Below are 19,332 nucleotides of genomic sequence, written 5' to 3'. Positions count from 1 at the left end.
AGATTGACAAAATCGGTTTCGGGTCTAATCGACAGTATGATGACAGACTGAGAGAATGCAAATTGCAGAGCACAGTGGATAGGCGGGGAGAAATAATTGAGACATATAAATTGGTAAGAATTCAGCAAGATTTTTATTAATACGTTGGAACATCTGTCATAAGCATCGATATGAAATTGCAAGTCATTCTATCAAATAGTTTGCTTTATACAGCTGTCTGAAGCAAAACTGTTGTCAGTATCCCTTGAAATGGAAAAAAAGTGAATATCGTGCAGTTATCAAATTCTTTGTAAAAGAATGTTTAACGCCAAAAGAAATTCATTCAAAGTTCATAACATTTTATGAGCACTCTTCTCCTTCGTCTTCGACAATTAAGAAATAGGCTGCCGACTTTAAACGTGGCTGTACCAGCTTCGCAGATGATTTATGTGAAGGACATCCAAAAAGTGTAACAACACCAGAAATCATTGATGAAGTGCATGATATGGTAATGGATGACCAGCGAGTCAAAATGCGTAAAATTGCTGAGACTATAGGCATTTCAAAAGAACGTGTAGGATATATTTGCATGAAGAATTGCAAATGAAAAAGCTTTCATTTTTTATTTTCATTTCGGAAGATGGATGCCACGCAGATCAAAAATGCACTCGCATGAAAATCGCTGGACAGTGCTTGGAGCGTTTTAACAAGAATAAACTGATTTTGTGCGTCGATTTATTACTATGGATGAGACTTGGGTTCACCATTATACACCAGAATCCAAACAGCAGTGAAAACAGTGGACAGAAGCCGGCTGTTCAGCGCCGAAGAAGACCAAGTCAGTTCCATCAGTGGGAAAGGTCATGGAATCGGTGTTTTGAGATGCTAAAGGCATTTTGTTTATTAATTATCTTGAAAATGGTAAAACAATAATCCAGAAATATTACTCCGATCTTTTAACTAGACGAAAAAATGCGTGAGAAAAGACCCGATTTGCAGAAGAAAAAAATTATCTTTCATCAGGGCAATGCACCTGCCCACAAAGGTTTCTTGGCAATGGAAAAATTAAGGGATGCGCACTATGAATTGTTGGAACATCCACCCTATTGCTCAGATTTGGCTCCCTCTGACTTCTATCTCTTTCCAAAACTAAAACTCTTCCTCGCTGGTCAGCGTTTTTCTTCGAATCAAGAGGTGAATTGCATGTAGAGGGGAATTTTGCAGATCTTTACTGAGAACCACTACAGGGACGGGATAATGGCGCTGGAGCATTGCCGGAATAAATGTATTAGTCTTAAAGGAGATTATTTGAAAAATAAAAATAATTTTGAAATTATAAATTCGTTCTTTCATTGTTAAACCGAGAACTTTTCCGATCACCCACTTATATACACACACACACACGTGTGTGTGTGTGTGTGTGTGTGTGTGTGTGTGTGTGTGTGTGTGTGTGTGTGTGTGTGTGTGTGTGTATACTCGTATATATCATGGAATTGCGTGGGAAAAGTCCAAATCCAGTCTTCTGAATGATACATAGTGTTCCAACAGTTCGCTGCCAAACTAATGAATCTCTTATATATTGCATATATGAATAAAGTATTAAAATACTGTTGTTTGGTCTTCTGGAGAGAATCCGCAAACCACTGCATGAATAAGAATTGCATTGGTATTGTTCTAATAATCCTCTTGTCTCGTAACCTACCTCTGAGTCACTTTCGAAAGTAAACTTTTTTTTCCCCAGTACTTGGCTAAAAAGGCCTAATAGATATTTATTCTGCATTTTAAAAGTTTCGATGAAAATAATGTCCCTAATGAAGCTCTTTTCTTCTATAATATAAATTTATGTTGGCGACCAACTGAATTTTAAAAAAAAATGATTAAAAATAAAATGCATTGTTTAAATAAAAGCACGTGTATTGCAAACACTCAATAAAATTGCATTTAACTATTTAATAAAGTTGTAATATAACTATATAACTATTTTATCAATAGGGCTTGGATTGCATAATTTCTAAGAAGTTTGTCAATCGCTCCATTTATCTCTCTTTAAATATGTACACAATTTTAACTCCTGTTTAAATCTATTAATTTAAACATTCATGTAACTTAAGAATTTAAACGACTTCTTACAAATATATAAAGCAACGTGAGTTAGAAAAGGGGATGGACACACCACTGTTGTATTTTATTATTATCAGATCTCCGTGAAGTCAACGACTCATCGTGGGAACAACACACAACTTTCCATACAAAAAAAAAAAAAAAACGATTTCTCACCCCTTTGCTTACACCCTCCTTATACAACTTCCAGGAATGGTCTCTTGTTCTCCCTCCCCCTGTTTCCAGCCATTTGGTGAAAAATCTGAGCAGCATTAATCCGGTAATAATCCCTTACCAACTTATGTCTCAATCATGTCCCCCAAATTGTCCTTCTATCCATTAGACTGCAATTTGCATTCCCTCGATCTGCCTTCATACATTAAAGAGATCCGAATCTGACTTAGACAATCGTCTCTGAACCCTCTCCACCTCATCATCCTTTGAAACCAGGTGACCAAATATGTGCACAGTAATCTATATATGCAGTCTGATCAAAGTCAGTACAATGGAATCATAACATTCTTACTCCTACATGTCAGTTTTCTGCATCATTGCCATAATGTGCTATGCTGTGCTCACACTTTTAGCAAAATTTCAGGTCCTTATCAAAGGACTGTGGATACTACTGTGAAAAAAAAAAAGGCATTAAAAGATTTTTTATATTTTCACTTCAAACCACCATATAGTGAGAAGACTCCACTAGAAACCACGATAACTACCGTGGTTACATCCCACTAGTTCATCACTCGCCATGCTGAAAAATCTTTATCTTTACACTTCGTTACTCACATGACCTTTGAATCTATTTTTTAGATATTGCAGAGGATAATTATCCTGTGCAATAATTCCCCTGTATCTATCTAATAGGTTCCTCTTATGTCTCAATCATGTCTCCTCTCCTCCTATTTAGCAAGCCCCACAGACCACATTTTCCCTTAATCTGGGCATACTTAGCTCTCCAGTTTTGAACCTTAGTTATTAGCCGCTGCACTCTTCCCCAGGTTCCCTTATCACCCGCATAACATCTGTGCACAAAAATGTAGCGTGATTAGTACCTTTATACAGTGGAACTATCACCTCCTTGTCAAGGTTCGTCGCAATATAACAGCAGTTTTCTGAGTAACCGTTACAACTTTTACGATATTCTCTGAACTTCAGTTCCCTTTCCAGCAAGACTACCAAATTCCTCACCTCCTCTTGAAGTAAAGTTCCTCCAATATGATAAACCTCATTTCATCTTCTGTGGCCAAAGTGCATAACTTTACCCGTAGCAACATTGAAGTAGCACTCCCATTCTTCAGCGCATGCAAGAACTATTCAAATCCTCTTGCAACATCACGTCAGAATTTACTGACATTGCACTTTCTAATTTAGCATCATCAGCAAATAAATATCTCCTTTCAAATCTTGAATTTGTGGCCCACTCGTATTTATTCATTTGTATTCTTGTCTCTAGCACCTTCACCACTCCACCTGATATAGACATTGGCCCATATTTGGACACTGACTTGGATTCGCCCTTGCTCTATTGCATTATTGTTTTTTTCTTACCAGTTTCTGAGTGTGTTCCTGTTGACAGACTGGTTGAGCAACTAAGTCCAAGGCACTGCCAGCTCTTTTGCATATTCCCCTAGTATATGTGGAAATATCCCATTCAATCGCGCATCTTTACTGACATTAAGGTTAACGTTTTAAATACTTCCAATTTTTGAGTTGGGATTTGTTTCAATAGCTGATTTTTCACTCTTCGCCCAGGTTCCCTAACAAAAACAACGGGAGCCTTGCTAAATTAACTAAACGTCCCAGCCAGCATGAACTCCTATCATGTGTACTACCATTTTGGATTAATAAAGCACATAAGAAAATTTAGTCGGCTAAATCCCAAATCGTTGGCTTATCCTCATTCGTTTAGTATTCAGGTAATTTACTAACTGAGCGCGAACCACGAGAAGGTGAGGATTGGACATTGGGTCTGAAGCCCTGATTTGTTCTTTGCATTCCGTGATGTGCAGGTATCCTCCCAGTTATTCAGCTGTTTCTTAAGCACTCCCACATCAACGTCAGCAGAGTTCAAGATTAGTACCATCAACAAAAAAAAAAAAAAAAAAAAAGAAACTAGCAGAACTGGACAAGTACCAGATCGACATGATAGGCATTATCGAAACAAAGATAGAGACATGTGAAATTTATCTGAACAACAAATACAAGATGTCATATTCAGGCCAAGATGATAAGGAAAAAATGAGTACCTACAGAATTCAACAATAAACAGTAGCGGTCCAAGAACAGAACCCTGCAGCACGCCACTAGTCACAGGCCTTCTTTTGGACTTTACTGAATAAACTACTCTCTGATATCTCTCTATCAACCACCCTCCTATCTCACCAACCCTATATCCATCCCCATGTGCTATTCTGTCAAAGGCCTTTAAAAAGTCAGTAGTATCACTGAATAATATAAGCATGTAAACACAAAAAAGATATTTAATTAACCAAATTTCAAACTGGACGTTCTCGTGAAAAAAGAATTCAAGAACATCAATCCTCCATTCATCACAACAAACCTGAAAAATCTGGATTGGCTCAGCACAGGATTGAAACTAACCCCAACATCCTTTGGTCAAAAACTCGCCTCTTGCATAGATCCCGTTATAAATTTGAACGTTTATTCAAAGAAAGCGTAGAGGCCTTACTCCATCGTCCTAACCTGAATCGGAATGACTGCATATCTATATCAAAAATCTGGGAAAGTCTAATCAGGATTACTCATTAATTCATATTAATTTTATATTATTAAATATTAATTACTATCTTTATTTCAATCATGTCTGCTTAAAAATATTCCCTTTAACATGTTCATTGCCAATCACGCGATATCGGGGGATGCGAGTTCTCACCAAACGGCCGATCACGCATTATCGCGTTGACGTCGCTAACTAAATAAAAAAATAAAAAAAAATTGGCTACCACACGAAATTCCAATTTTCAGCTTGGCAATCATCATCATCATACGAATCGAGGATTTAGGCCTAGTATGGCCTGTTCCGGCCTTAGAAGTCATCGTTGAATCGTTTAAGAGGACGTCCTGGTTTTCTTTTTCCTAATGGCTTGTACTTTAAGGCTTGTTTTGGTAATCTTTCTGTTTTCATTCTTTGAACGTGTTCCATCCATCTATGTTTATATTTTTTAATTTTTTCAATTACTGGTTATTGGTTTAATTCTTTCATAATATCTTCGTTTCTTTTGTGATCAAATAGGGTATACTTTGCAGTTTTTCTCATAAACTTCATTTCTGCTGTTGTTAATCTCTGTCTTCTTGTTTTATTGTCCAGATTTCGCTTCCATACATTAAGACCGGTAGGGCTAATGTATTGTATACTTTTAGCATGGTTTGTTTTTGAACTAGGTTTGGTTTAAATATAGAGTTAATTACTCTTGTTATTTTTAAATATTTCGCAATTTTTATGTTTATATCTTTTTCATTTTCATAAGTGATCATACATCCTAGGTAGTTAAATGAATTCACCTGTTCTAAGATCTTGTTATCTAATACTATTTTAGTTCTTGCTGGATCTTGTCCTTTAAAGGCGATAGTTTTTGATTTTTCCGTTGATATTATCATACCATAATCTTTGGATATCTCATTTAGATTTAAAATAGCTTTCTGTAAGTTATCTTCAGAATTTGTAATTATTATTTGTCGTCTGCAAAGAGGAGAGTGTTTAAGTTAACTGTAGGTGAAAGTTTAATTCCTTGATGTAAACTTTTACTCCATTTTATTATTATTTCATTTAAGTAGATATTAAAAAGAGTTGCTGAGAGGGGACATCCCTGTCGGACCCCCTTGGTTTATCTCTCCTGTATAAGATAGCTCGTGATTTAATCTTATTTGTATTTGATTATTTTCATATATACTTGTGACAGCTTTTAGGATATTATTTGGTATTTGTCTTTCTTTTAATATGTTAAATAATATGTTTCTTTTAACTTTGTCAAATGCTTTTTCAAAGTCAATAAATGCAATATGTGTTTCTAAATTATATTCTCTTCTTTTCTCTATTATTAATTTTAGGCAGAAGGCTGGGTCTATACATGATCGTCCTTTTCTAAATCCATTTTGTACCTCTAGAATAAAGTTTTCGGAATATTTCATTAGTTTGTTATTTAAGATTCTGCTGTATATTTTGTAACATGAATTTAGTAGACTGATACCTCTATAGTTTTTAGGGTCATCTCTATTACCTTTCTTAAAGATAGGAATCACAATTGCTTTTTTCCATTCTATTGGGTGGATACCAGTTGAGTAAATTTTATTTAAAAATAATAGGAGTCTTCCTTTGAATCTTGTTCCTGCGTATTTATATAGTTCTGAACCTAGCTTATCTTCTCCAGGTGATTTTCCGTTTCTTGTTTCTTTCAGGCTGATTTCTAATTCTTCTTCAGTTATTTCCTTTTCATTTTCGTTAATTGTTTGCCAGTTGTCTTTTTTAAAATATTTGCCTGTCCACAGTTCTGTGTAGTAATTTAGAAATTCTTCTAATTTCAATTCAGTGTTTAATTTTATGTTTTCTTTGGTATCTGCATTTAGGTGTTTCAAAATCTTATATACATTGGGTCTTATTTTATATAAATCATGTTCTAAATTAGAAACAAATTTATTCCATGATTCTCTATGTCTTTTTCTGACTTCTCTTTTAGCTATGGCGCTTATTCTTTTATATTCTATTTCATCTTCTAATCTTTTACTGCTTAACCATTTGTGATAGGCTTCTTTTTTCTTTTTGATTATTTCTTTGATTGTATCATCCCAGATCTTCAGTTTTTTTCTTTTATTGAATTTTTTGGTCTTTCCTAAGCTTTCATTTGCTGCAGCATTTAGTATCGTTTTTATATTAAGCCATTCTATTTCTATTTCTTCATTTTGTTTTATTTTATCTAGATACTGGTTAATTCTTTGTTCATATAGCCATTGTACATTTGTGTCATTCAATAGTCTAGTTTTATAAACAAATGTTTCAATTTTTCTTTCTGTTCTTGTTACTTGTAGCCATTTAGGTGGTAATCTTAATTTTATTTTAACAAGGAAGTGGTTACTGCTTATTTCATATCTTCTGTGAACTCTAACATCTAGTGAAAATTTTGATGTCTTTTCATTTAATATGAAGTAATCTAATATTGATTTCCATCCTCTTGCTGCCAAAGTATATTTACGTATGTCTTTATGTTTATAGAAGGAATTCATTATTTTTAGGTTATTATAAACTACAAAGTCAATCAATTTTTTACCATTTCTGTTTAGAGTGTGTTCTCCATGTATTCCTATATTATTATTAATTTTCGTGTTTCCAATTCTTGCATTTAAGTCTCCTGCTAAAATTATGTAATCATTTTTATTTATTTTATTATATGTTTTGTAGCTGATTATAAAAATCAACATTATCCTGTTCTCTTCCTTCTGGGGCATATAAACCAATTATTGTTAAATAGCATCTATCTATTTTTATTCTAGCTTCTATTATTCTTTCATTCCATAATTTATAATGTTTTAACTGTTTTGAAAGGGAGTTATGAATCCAAATCATGACTCCTGCTTGTGCTCTTTGGTCTCTGTCGACTCCACTGTATATCACATTAAAATTTTCAGTTCTCATAGTTCCTTTTAATTTCTTTTTTGTTTCAGTGATTACTGCTATTTTAAAATTTCTTTCATTTAATAACTGGTCTAATTCTATTTCTTTATATGCTATTCCTCTTACATTCCAGTTTGCTATGTGTATTATATTTTGTCGTTTCCATTTTCGTTTTCCCTTTTCCATTCCAGGGTCGTTTCCCATAGATTCAATCCGATTATCTTTTTCTGTCAGCTTACAAGTATGGTTATGTTCTCCATGTCAGGGGACTAGCCTGACGATGGAATAGTTCAGTGGTAGGGCTGCTACCTTAAGGCTTCTGAACTCGCCTTCTTCCGAATTTAAACCCATAGGAGGAATAGGGTATATTGAAGGGGAAAGGGTAGATTATAGAAGAAATATAGTAAGGTTTATAGAGAGGACATAGTTGTAAGGCCAGAAATGAAAAGACCCCATGGCCCTCGAGTACTCTAATAGCACAAGGGTCATAAAGTAAGAAGAGTTGGCTGATAAGGCCTTATAGGAAAGATTAAAGTGGGTCTTCCTCAAAGTAGAAGGAGGAGAGGATAGATCCAGCTAGGGGTCCATGGGAGTGCCGCTTCCCTTACAATCAAGATGATTGCCCCTTGTGACCCTGTTGGTCCACGAGTCCTTATTCAGTATATTCGGACCACCCCACCATATATATATATACACACACACACACACGCATGTACACACATGGTGGGCTCCCCTATCCGCCATCCAGGGGACGCGCTCTCTAGGGGTTACAGGGTCCCCTGAGAGAGCGCGTCCATAGGCTTGGCAATGAAAGTGTTAATACTTAGTGATATAACATCACGCGGCTTGTTCTATTTTTAAATGATCTATTGTTAGTATTCCACCTTGTATTTTTTAACACTTTCATTGCCAAGCTGAAAATTGGAATTTCGTGTGGTGGCCAATTTTTTTTTATTTAGTTAGCGACGTCCACGCGATAACGCGTCATCGGCCGTTTGGTGAGAACTCGCATCACGCGATATCGTTCATTGCCAAGCTGAAAATTGGAATTTCGTGTGGTGGCCAAATTTTATTTATTTATTTTTTTTATTTAGTTAGCGACGTCAACGCGATAATGCGTGATCGGCCGTTTGGTGTGAACTCGCATCGCGCGATATCGCGTGGTTGGCAATGAACATGTTAAAAACTGTTCTTGTAGTGCCACTGAAGATGGTCTGCTATTTCCTGACCGAAATATTTTGTTAATTAAATATCTTTCTTGTGTTTACGTGCTTATATTATTCAGTCTTTATGTCATAAGTATCCTTAAAACATCAGCTGTCACTGTATTATAAAACATGAGCAAGTTACTGAGGCATGACCTACCCTTCACAAAACCATGCCATCCCCCCCATACAGTATCCTATTTCCATCTCTATCCATTCCTGTATTTTGCTCTTGATCAACTTCTCCAATACTTTGACAGCAACCCCTGATGAGTCGGTAATTTGCTTCATCAGTCTTGGAGCCTCCTTTGTGCAATGAAACTATTTTTCCCTCTTTCCACACCATGAGGACTAACCCAGAGCTGAGACTTAGATTAAACAACATGATCAAGGGCACTGACAATTCCCTCATCACTTCAACCCCAATCCCACAGCTGTATTCACATTAAGGCTCTGTAATATGCCATGGACCTCTATTTCATTTACCTCAGTTTCCATATAAGCTTTTAGCTCTTTCATTCCTGCAGTATCACCACCCAGATGATATGCTCTTGCAAAGTTCACTAGTAATTCTACTATTTTGACTGATTCAGTTATCTCCCCACCATCAGCATTCATTAAAATCATTCTCAATCGCATTGCACCATATCGAAAGAACTGTTTGGGATTATCTTTAGTCTGCATTGCTAACTTTCTTTCATAATCTGCTTTTGCCTTGCTTACCACACTAGTTACCCTTCTGGCCTGTGTCTTGTACTGTTCATGTGCCTGCAGGTCACCTCTCTCCTTAAATTCCTTCCTCAATTGTTTCCTTTTTTTCAGCTCCAGCTTAATGATGATATTCATCCATTTAACTTACACTTGATTCTCTCCTGACTCTAGGTATGAAGTCTGCCATTACCTCCCTCAAACGCTTCTTTGCCACTTCCCATGAACTATCACCATCCAACCCTGTAATTTCGCCCATACCACATCTTAACTGAAAATTCCACACATTTAGCCAACTCCCAGGTCAACACCATATGATCACTCATATGCTGATTCCTTCGGCTGATCAAGCCACAGTTGTTCACGATTTGTTTCCTGAATTTATCATAGTCCCTCTGCTATTTAATTCCACATATCTTTTGTTCTGTGAAGCTTGTACCTGCTCCCCATGTCAAAACTATATGATTACACTCCCCAGTTGGCAGCACTGTGGTGACATCTTTTGTTATCACTATGTGAGGCAATATGAATTATGAAATCCTGCACTTACAGCCATGTTTGGTTCAAAAATCATACATACTATATAAGGTAGTTGTCCCTAAGTAGCTCAAGGAATTCAATCTCCTTACACATTCCTTCCCTGAGATATTTCCAATCAATGCTTCCATATTAAAGTCATCCCTTATTATCACCCTCCTTAAATTCACCAGTCTCATCTGTCTAAACATTTCAGTATCATCTCTTTCTCTCTATTGTATATACACATATATATTTCTTCACCTTTAGAAAAACCCAGCTCAATAACTAAAATTCATGTTTATCTCAACCTCACACCAAATAGCAGGGATGCACTCTTTTGAGATTGCCAGTAATATCCCACTCCCTCTTTTATCTTTTCGAAAAATCCTATAATCATTTTTCTATTCCTTGAGTACATCGTCCTCAATTAAACATGTCTGATTAACATTAGTAACTCAGAGACACTAATATTCTCTGCATTGGTGTATATGCACAATCCTTAGTTCCCCTTTTGGTTCCCACAATTCATCAACCCATCATTTGAGCCCTTTGTTTCTCCATCCTCATCTTGCCTTCCTCTGCCATTTATCTCATAACAATTCTCGTATTCTAAATTCCCAGTCACACTGTCTAGTTTTCATCTTCCTGACTGGCCACATACTCTCATATATAATAATCTACCCAGCTTCACATTACAAGTATATCTGCTGGCAGGATACCAGTAGATTGAACAGAATACCCGTGTGACCCTTTCAAAAGTGCGTAGGAAGTGGTGTGCTAGAACCGACTTGCACTAGCCAGTTATTAAATTTTCAAGAATTTTATGAGCTGGTTGTTAAACAGACAATGGCTATAAACTATAGAGCAGCATGCACTTCAATTCACAATAGCTACCAGAATTTGGGTACATGGTGAAATGTACCCAAATTCTGGTAGAATTTGGGTACATTTCACCTTGTACATGGTGACATGGAAAAGCTAGCAGGGTATGTGCTTATTTTGGTAGCCTTTGGCTTCTCTTCTCCCATCTCCTTCCCAATGTGGCAATCCTCTAGCAATTTTACAGGAATCTTATTTTTCAACAAACATTCATTTAATTTTGTCTAGGCTGCTGCTTCTTGAAGTCATAACATTTCTGTTCTCAATGCCTGTCAAAGATTTCATGTTTCTAGAATTGCTGTGAGCCTAATAAGACCATTATAAAGAGCAACTCAGGTAAAATTAAGCAGATGTTTTCTTTGGTGTGGAAAACCAGCCACCATCTGCATGGATAAACATAAATACAAGTACATCTGTAATCATGATTATGGTCAGTTAGGTCCAGGAGACCATGCTTTAGAAACTACATACAGAATCAAATGGGAAAAACCACCATGCTCCATCACAGCACATATAGAAATGACATTCTTTTAAAAATCTGCAGCTGCCCTCAAAAAGACAACCTAATATGGATAAATATTAATGTGTCCAATTTTCCAAAATATACGAAATGGATCTCTGGGAGGAGCCCTGAGAGGGTGCTACCTAGTTATGACTAGTCCTTGGTCTAGTAAGTTTCACTTAGTATTGTGTTGCCTTTGTGTGTTTTACAATTTGATATGGTACGTCTAGAAGATACCTCTGCGACTGAGATGAAATATTGGAAGAATTAAACATTAATTTTAATCTTTTTCTAGTGCTATTTTACTCCATTAAGTCTCCAACATGAGCCCATCACTTGGTGATGTTTATACTTTAAAATGGCAGAAATAGTAATTTTATAGTATAAACCAGACAATGCATGGTGAAGTACTACGTAAGTTACTGTGAATATATTGTAATAAGGACATAATCTCTTTCGATCTTGCAATACATTAAAGAATGTCTAAGAGCATTCTTTAATGTTAACTTATATAATCTCATTAGTTGCAGCTAAATGGGATCATTATGAATTAAATACTATAGTTACCAAAAGTAAGCTCATAGTGCAAATACCAGAATTTACATAATTTTTGTGAAATACTTATTATTTTTAACAATTCATTTTGATAATAAATAAAGTCTCATCTTACTCGGCATCAATTCGAATTTGTAAAAATTTCAACAAACAAAAGAACAGTTACCTTAACTAGATTCTGTTTTAAATACCCTTACATCTCTGAAAAGCATTCTTGATTCCTTTCTATGTATAAAATGACCATATCAGATTTATGGCAACACCAATTTTTTTTTTTCAGTATTAGTAGCATCTGTGTGTGTGGGGGGGAACTGTTGTATATGCTATTTCCCATTAACTTGTTAATAATTCCAACAACTTGTTTATGAAGTTTGCCTTCCTACTAGCCACAAGTGAAATGAATAGAGAATTCATAACATACAATGCAGTGTTATGAAAATTGTAAAGAGAGGGTCAATGCTAAAATAAAGTAACAGACAGAAACAGTGAAAAATATATCAGTATGAAACAATCAGATGATTGGTATAGTACAAGAAAAGATATGAGCATACATTATATTCTTGTTAAAACAAGAATAAGATCCAAGGGAACAAAGTCTGTACAAGAAGTATCTGCAACTGAACTACATGTATATAGTAGTTGCCAACTTTATTAATAAGTAATACTTCCAAGTACTTCAAAATCACAGGAGTGCATTCTACTGCACACAATCCACTGTCTGCACTATGAGAGCATGCTGAAAAGTTGTGATAATCACCATGAAGGAATTGAGGTAGAGCCATGTAACTTACACATTCCTCATGGTGTTATACACTTGTTACAACTAGTTCTAAGCTGCAGATATGACTTCATCTGTCGTTAATTTTGTTCCTTTCAAATGTTTCTTTAAATATTGGAAGAGGGAAATAGTCAGACAAGCCCAGGTCTGGCAAATAGGGTGGGTGAGGCAAACATTGAAAGCCCAAGTTGTGTATTGTCTGTTGGGCTTCATGAGCAGAGTGAGCAGGTGCATTGTATCCTGCAAAAGCAACATGCCTCTGCTCAGTTTCCCATGACATTTTTCCTTCAGTACCACCTTCAATTCCTTCAGAGTTGTTGAATAAACTGCTGCTGTAACAGTTTCACCTTTTTTGAGGTACTTGATAAGGTTTACACCATTCATATTCTAAAAGACAATGGCAGGAATCTTCCCTGCTGACTTTTGGGTTTGGTACTTCTTTGGCTGTGGAGAACCTTTATGTCTCCACTCCATTGTTGTTTGGTCTCTGGATCATAGTGATGAAGTCATGCTTCATCAACAGTCACAATACGAGATAAAAAATTTGTACCTGATTTCTCAAAATGACCCCAAATCCCTTGAGATGACAGCAAATGTTCTCTCTTTTGATCGGCATTCAAACATTTGGGGAGCCACTTCACTGAGAGTTTCTGCATGTTCAGATGTTGATGGATAATGATACCCACTTGTTCCCTGGATATCCCCAGACCAAAACCAGCAATGTTTTTGGCTGGTATTCATCTATCATCAAGGATCATGGCCTTCATTGCATTGATGTTTTCAGGTGTGATTGCTGTGGAAGGTCTTCCTGACCTGGGGGCATCCGTTGTCTCAAGATGCTCAGTTTTAAACTTGGTCACCTATCTGGCAACTGTTGGATATGCTGGAGCACAGTCCCCTGAAGTCTCACACAAAGTTTGGTGAATCTCAGTTGTGAACTTTTCTTGCAGCATGAGAAACTTGATGACAGCCTGCACCTCTGTCTTTGAATTTCTTCAAAACCTCTGACATGTCTTCTTATGTTCTTTCTTAGTTATATCAGTTGCTTTAATATCATTTTTGTTCTAGGTGCTTATCACAATTTTTCAGCTCCCGCTCATACTTTATCTTCCAAATTACACTAAATCTACACTGTACTGCTAACCATCATCTGTCATTCACTACTCATATTTTTGTTGGTGAGTGTGTTCTCTGGCCAATTTGTCTGTATGCATGATGAAAACCTGGGTTTCCAGAGGCAGCCCTACCACTTCCATATGAGATTGACTACCTCATTTTCAACTGAAAAAAAAGTTCATATAAGTATTCCTCTTTTCCTCGTGAGATCAAACTCAGATTTTTTTCCAAATGAAGAATACAGTGCCTTGTAGTTCTTCCAACTGCACTATAGAGGTATTTTGCAACAAACTTACTCAGTATTCCTTAATATATAACATCCTCACTCCTTTTTTTGGGATGTATATTCTTACACTTTATGGGAAAGGTCTCATCAGTAGAAAGTAGACATTTGGAGATAAAGCTCAATCAATATACAGGTTATACTCTTCATATACAAGCAGTAAAATAATGTGGCATTATATATTATTAAAATACTGTGGATTAGAAGATAGTTATAGCAAGTTTTTTTTTTGTTTGTTTGTTTGTTAGAAAGTAAATTACATTCTTGTTTAATCCTTAAGCTTAAGGATAAAAACATCCTTTAAGATTTCCCTAAATTCTGATCTCTAAAAATTCTTAATAACGAAAACAGTATACAGTAAACCTCCATTTTTAATTACCTTAGTTCTTGGAAACTTGTTAAGCAAGTCGTAAATAGAAAACCCAAATTTCACAGAGGCTACATGTCATGAACTGAGGTTACTTTCCTAGAAATACAATTTGGACTATAACAGAATATAACAAACTTAAAGAAAATAAACAAACTTCGTTTATTCTTTAAGATGGCACTTATTATAGAATGAGAACTGAAAACTGAAGACTAGCTCCATCACTTTTATTGCAGATTTTTGAAGGCTTAAAATTTTGTATTTTTCTTCTAATACTAATGCTTTCCATTTATTATTATTATTTATTATCCTCCTAAGACCCCCCATGGATTCAAAGAGTTCAGCTAGGAGGTCCCTTTGTCACACACACATAGTTATACCTTACCTTAAACACATTCAAATTCTCTGCAGACATCACACTCTCAGGCAAGGCATTCTAACCATTCACAACTGTGCATGTAAAAAAATCTGCTTCTCACTCCTTGTTTACACCCTCCTTATACAGTTTCTAGGGATGACCTCTTGTTCTCCCCTGATCTCCCACCATTTTATGAAACGCCTCTTTAACATTGATCCTATGACAATCCACCAACATGAATGTCTCTATCATAAATCTCTCTTCCTCCTATGGCACTAGACTCTGAAAATTGCATCTTCTCAACATTTCCTCATATTCAGCATTCCAGAGATCAGAAAATACCTTAGCAAGTTGCCTCTGGATCCTTTCTAACACTCTTTGTCCTTTGGAACCAGGTGACCAAATCTGTGCACAGTAATCCATATGTGACCTAATCAAGGCCTTATACAAGGAACAAGCATCTCCTTGCTTCTACAAGTCAGTGTCCGCCGTATCATTCCCAGAATTCGTTGTGTATCCTCACACTTTTTGCAATCTGTCCTCTAAATATCAGAACTTTATCCACCGTCATCACCAAGATCCCTTATTTCCTCCACCTCCAACAATATATCCCCACCAAGGGTAAATTCTACATCCCATCTTTGTTTCTCAAATTTTAAAACTTCATATTTTGCAACACTGAACTGGCATCCTCACTCCCATCTCCATTCACTCAATCTACTGAAGTTATCTTGTAAGACCACAACATCTGATCCGCTTCTCATAGTTCATCCCAACATTGCATCATCTACAAAAAACTGAATATCCCCATCCAAATCTTCCCCAATATCATTAACATAAACAGCAATGGCCCTAAAACAGACCCCTGAGGCACACAACTAGTGTCTTTCCTCTTCTGAGATACTGCTCCCCCATACACAACTTGCTGATGCCTATCAGATAGCCAATCTCCAATCCCATCCGCTCTAGTTTGACTATCAACTTATGATGCAGTAATCTATCAAAACAGAGAAATTGAGAACAGAGCAAGAGTGTTCAACCAACATGTATTGCCTGTTATGACATACGGAGCAGGAACCTGGCCAATCAAAAAGGAAATAATAGATAAAATGCGAAATACAGAAAGAATGAAAAGATGTCTGCTAAACATAAGACTCAGAGATAAAATCATAAATTAACCCTTTCTGCCCTAGTGATTCCAATTGAATCACTAACTGTCACTGCTTTCGTAGCCCATATTACATGGCGAATGATTCCAATTGGTATCGTACATCATAGTTCCATTCTTTTAATATAATAATAGGTATGTATTATACGTATAAACCTTACCAATAATGGTTTTTATGACTTAGTAGAATAATATGCATATATTGGATTACAGAGTATAAGCTCAGAAGTTGAATATTTGCTACTAATTCCATATGATAGAGGGCGCTCGTGAGTCAAGCGCAGTGACATGTATAAGAAGAGCTCCTGATTGGGATAAGTTTTCTAGGAATAATTAAATATATATGTGTAATTATTTGAGTAAGAGAGGCTGTAAACGTTGTGCGCTATTGGTTTTATTAGTGTGGGGGATTTTTTTTGCCAAAACTTAATTACGAAATCGTTATTATTAGACTTAGTAACCTGCAAAAAATGGCGGCGGCATTATCATGGAATGATAATGCCGCCGTTAATGCCATGATAAATATAATAGAAGTGGAAATAACCAATTCCATGAAGTCTGCAAAGACCAAGCAAGGCGGGTGACTTGGTGAGGGTAGCTAAAGAGAGGTATGAACAGCAGTTGGCTAATAAAGCCAAAAAGAATCCTAAGGAATTCTTTCGATATATAGCCAGCAAAAGAAAGAATAATTATGGAAGGATGACATTGATTGGAGAAAATGGTATAAAGACAGCTGATGCAGAATGTGTGGTGGAGATACTTAATGAACAGTTCATAAAGATCTTTCAATCTTGTGAATGTGACTTCATGGAGGGATTGAGAGCAGCTGATGATGGGGAGGAGAGACTGACTGTAGGTGAGCAAGAGGTGTATGGGGAGTTGAGTAAACTCGATGTTAATAAGGCTGTGGGACTTGATAATATATCACCACATATTCTGAAAGAATGTGCAGGGAGTTGACACCTGCCTTGACATATTTTTTTTATATGAGTCTTGCACTCGGTCAAGTTCCTAAGGAGTGGAAGGAGGGCAAGATTGTGCCACTTCATAAAGGAGGTGGAACTCAAGCATCAAACTATAGGCCTATCTGTGTGTCAGGTGTTGTGGTTAAGTTGTTGGAGAAGCTTGTGAGAACTAGGATCCAGAGTTGGGATGATAACAATGGTATTATCTTTGATGGACAGCATGGATTTGCTAAATGGAGGTCATGTTTTAGTAATCTACTTACTTATTACAATAAAGTGACTGCTTCCTTGGACAGAGGAAAAGGATACACAGTAATATACTTGGATTTCACAAAGGCTTTTGATAGAGTACCTCATGATAGGTTGACAGTCAAACTAGAGCAGATGGGATCGGATATTAGATTGGTGCATTGGAGTGGAGACTGACTATCTGATAGGTATCAACAAGTTGTGTATGGGGGAGCGATATCCAGGAAAAGGAAAGTTCACTAGTGGAGTGCCTCAGGGGTCTGTTTTAAGTCCATTACTGTTTAACTTGTATATTAATGATATAGGTGAAGATTTGGATGGAGATATTCAGTTGTTTGCAGATGATGCAAAGTTGGGACGAACCATGAAGTGTAGTGAAGATGTTATGGCCTTACAGGAAGACTTGAATAGATTGAGTGATTGGGCACGGAAATGGGGATGTGAATTCAATGTTGCAAAATGTAAGGTTTTAAAATTTGGAAAACAAAGATGGGATGCAGAATTTATGCTTGGTGAGAATATATTGCTGGAGGTAGAGGAAATAAGAGATCTGGGAGTGATAGTGGATAAGGATCTAAAATTTAGGGGACACATCGCCAAAATTGTGAAGACAACACAAAGGCTTCTGGGAATGATGCGGAGGACACTGACGTGTAGAAGTAGGGAGATTCTTGTTCCATTGCATAAAGCTTTGATTAGGCCACACATGGACTATTGTGCCCAGATTTGGTCACTGGGTTTTCAGAAGGATGAAGAGATGTTGGAAAGGGTCCAAAGGAGACCGACTAAGGTAGTCTCTGACCTCTAGAATGTCGAGTGTGAGGAAAGATTGAGAAGATATAATTTGCAGAGTCTGGTGGACAGGAGGAAGAGGGGAGATATGATAGAGACCTACAAGTTGGTAAGGGGTTGTCATAGGATCAATGCTGGAGAAGTTTTACAGAGAATAGTATGAGATCAGGGGAGAACCAGAGGTCATCCCTGTAAACTGTATAAAGAGGATGTGAGTAGGGGAGTGAGAGGCAGGTTTTTTTTTTCGTGCAGAGTTGTAAATGATTGGAATGCCTTGCCTGAGAATGTGGTGTCTGCAAAGAGTTTGAATGTGTTTAAAACACAGTATGATGAGCTGTGTGTGATAAAAGGACCTCCAAGATGAGTCTTTGACTCCACGAGGTCTTGGGGTTGTAATAATAATAATGATTCCATATGGAATCAGTCGGTCAGAATTCCTATCCTGAAATGTATTTTTCAGAAAAATACTTGATACTCTTGCTTTTTTAGACCTAAAGACAAAATAAATAGAAAGAAAAAGTTTTTTCACTTGGAAAAAAAAAATTCAGGTCAGAAAGGGTTAAGAAATAAGAGCTAAAAAAATTTTTAGATATTGGAGAAAACATACTTCGAAAGAAAGGAAATGGGCAGGACACATTGCAAGACTCAAGGACAATAGATGAACAAAAGTTTTACTGGAGTGGAAGCCATACGAAGGTAAAAGATCAGCTGGAAGACCTGAAAGAAGATGGTCGGATGATATAAGAAGAACAATTGAAACTCTTTGGCATCAACAAGCACCTATAGCCAGAAGTGATTATAAAAAGGTTTAAAAGAAAGAATCTATTAAAAGCCTGTGCAAAATCTAAATATACTATTTTGTACCCACCTCCTTTGTCCAATGAAGCCATCACCTTATTGCAATAAGTAAGTAGATTACTAAAACATGACCTCCCTTTAGCAAATCCATGCTGTACATCAAAGATAATATCACTGTTGTTAACCCAATTCCAGATCCTGGTTCTCACCAGCCTCTCCAACACTTTAAACACAACAAATGACACACAGATAGGCCTATAATTTGATGCATGAGTTGTCACCTCTCATGAAGCAGCACAATCTTGCCTTCCCTCCACTCCTTTGGAACTTGACCCAGTGCAAGACTCATATTAAACAAACATGTCAAAGTAGATACTAACTC

The sequence above is a fragment of the Typopeltis vanoorti genome, chromosome 5 (assembly GCF_054136105.1).
Source record: "Typopeltis vanoorti isolate ZY-2024b chromosome 5, IOZ_Tvanoo_1.0, whole genome shotgun sequence".
Classification (NCBI taxonomy): Eukaryota; Metazoa; Arthropoda; class Arachnida; order Uropygi; family Thelyphonidae; genus Typopeltis; species Typopeltis vanoorti.
Note: the sequence above shows the minus strand (reverse complement) of the source record.